A 2,303-nucleotide genomic window follows, 5' to 3' on the forward strand; every position below is an offset into this window, starting at 1 on the left:
CCCTGGCCCCCCTCAAACCAGGGGCGTCTGCTTTCCCGGCCAAGCCTCTGGGGTGGCTGGGGCAGAGATTTCTTAGTCCTGTCCCCAGAAGGCTAGAAGAGTCTTCCAAGGGACGTGCACGTACTTTGTGTCATCGCTTATTCAAGCCAGCCTCTAGCAGGGAGGGTCACAGGCCGCCGTTTCACCCATTATCACGGTGGCAAGGGGAGTCCAGCACCCCGTGGGACGCCATCAGCAAGAGACGCCGTGACATTGCCACAGAGCAGCAGCCTGGTGTGTTCTCTCTCACCGTCACCTTGGCCTTCCAACATGGACCTCTCGTGCATGCCCATCTGGAGATGAGAGCTGAAGATCGTGGTCCCTCCCCGCAGCACAACAGGTTTTGGTTGGTGTTTGCAGGTGAAGCTGGCCAGGCTCAGCCCTGGCACCAGTGGCTCTCACTGCTGCTGGCTCCAGCAGCACTGGCACGTGTGTCAGGACAGACTGAGGCTGTCAGGCAGCACAGCTGGCCAGCATGGAGCCAGGTGGGTGCAGGCAGAGTCCGAACTGGAGCCACAGAACCAGCCACGCCTGGGGCAAAGCTGAGCTATGGTTACCAACAGCTCCTATTTGGCAAAGAGTTTTGATTGCAATACCTACAGTGAGGGAGGCCTGGTTTGCACGGACATTTCTGAAATCAAACTGGCTGAAACATTTCATTTTTCCCCCTTATGCTTCTTTCAGAGGATGACCTAAAAAACACCAGTAAAATAACTGGAAGATGGAAGAGGTTGTTTCATTCTGGGCTGAACAAAATGCTTCAGGGTTGTGCAAATTACTTCCTCCCACAACGACATCGGCCTCTCCCTCTCAGCTTGGCACAGGCACGTGGCTGTTCGGCTGCCAGATCTGAAAAATCCATTCTCTGCCCTGATCTGTCCTGGACATCTGTTGTTTTGGGAGACGGAGCGTGTTGAGTGCTGGGCTGTTTGGCTCTGGGGAAGTCACCTGAGAGGTACGTGTCCTACTTCCTCATCCTCCAACGAGCCAGCTAATGCCCCCTGCTCTTCCCTGCGTGAGCAGCTCCACTAGCTCACTCCATGCTCCTTAACGCAGGGAGATGTAAACCTTCCTTTGCTGTGGCAGTGGCAAGGTTTTGCTAGTGCCCTCCAGCAGCCTGAGGGCATAATGGCCACTGCCAGTTACTAACTAAATACTCCTGGGAGGATAGTTTGGCTTTTGCAAGCCAGTCTCAGCCTGCTCCATTTTCAGACATCTCTCCAGCCTTCCCATCCCCAGCAGTTGGAGGTGGTCCCTTCCCCACCAAAGCAGCTCCTCCAAGGCCAGGAGCTTTGTGCATACTGCATCCTCCTCCACCCATTTGCCTGACAGAGTGTTAACAGATGTCCTTGAAATGAAACACCCTAGGAAGTGTGGACAGGGACACTGCTGTCCCAGAAGGTCTCGACAAACACTATCCCCAGTTGTCAGATATATGTGTGACTTAACAGTGCTCGAAGACAAAGCTCTACTTCCCACTTCTTGGGTTTTCGAGACCCTGCTTGCCCAAGACCAACCCAGCCTCTACTACTATTACTATTTTGGTTTCTGACAAACCAAAACTGATCAGCTCTGTCACCTGTGGGCAGCCGAATCCCAGCAACTGTGAGCACAAGCTTTCCTTTGCAAGCTTGGAAATCAAGCTGGGGAAACGTAGAGACGACGACACCTCCACGGAGGGGACAGGGGCTCTTCAGTGGCATGCTCCCAGCCCCAACAGGCACCACTCGTTTTAAGGACATCCCAAGCACTGTTAAAGACAAGTGACATCAGCAACATTCCCTTGCTGGACCAAAACCACAGGTAACAAATACACACCATGCTGCATGCTCAGCCATCGCCGCTGCAGAGCTACCCTGCAGCGGGCAGCAGCTGTTTTAGCTGGGGTCTGATGCTGCCAAGACACAAGACGCCTAGCCGCACAGCCACCTCTCAACACCTGTTAGCACATCTTTGCACCCACACCATTTTTCCCTTTGACACCAAAAATAACTTGCATTAAAGTTTTAACAGCTATTATGCTTGAAGCCCAAGAAAGACCCCAAGAAATTTCTGTCAGTTCTGCACCAGAACACGCTTGCTCCTCTCCTCGCAATGAGGTTAGGCCAGGGAATATCTCGCTCTCCTTCCTGCCAGGGACTGGCTTCTTTTTGCTGAAAGCCAAAGTGATGTTCCTCCAGCTCTGCAGCTAGCAGCGAGCTTCACAGAGCCTGCAGACAGTACAGCCTCTTCTCTGCACCATCATGTAGACCCCATAGGGATGC

Source organism: Pygoscelis adeliae, unplaced genomic scaffold (genome assembly GCF_000699105.1).
Source record: "Pygoscelis adeliae isolate BGI_AS28 unplaced genomic scaffold, ASM69910v1 Scaffold407, whole genome shotgun sequence".
Classification (NCBI taxonomy): domain Eukaryota; kingdom Metazoa; phylum Chordata; class Aves; order Sphenisciformes; family Spheniscidae; genus Pygoscelis; species Pygoscelis adeliae.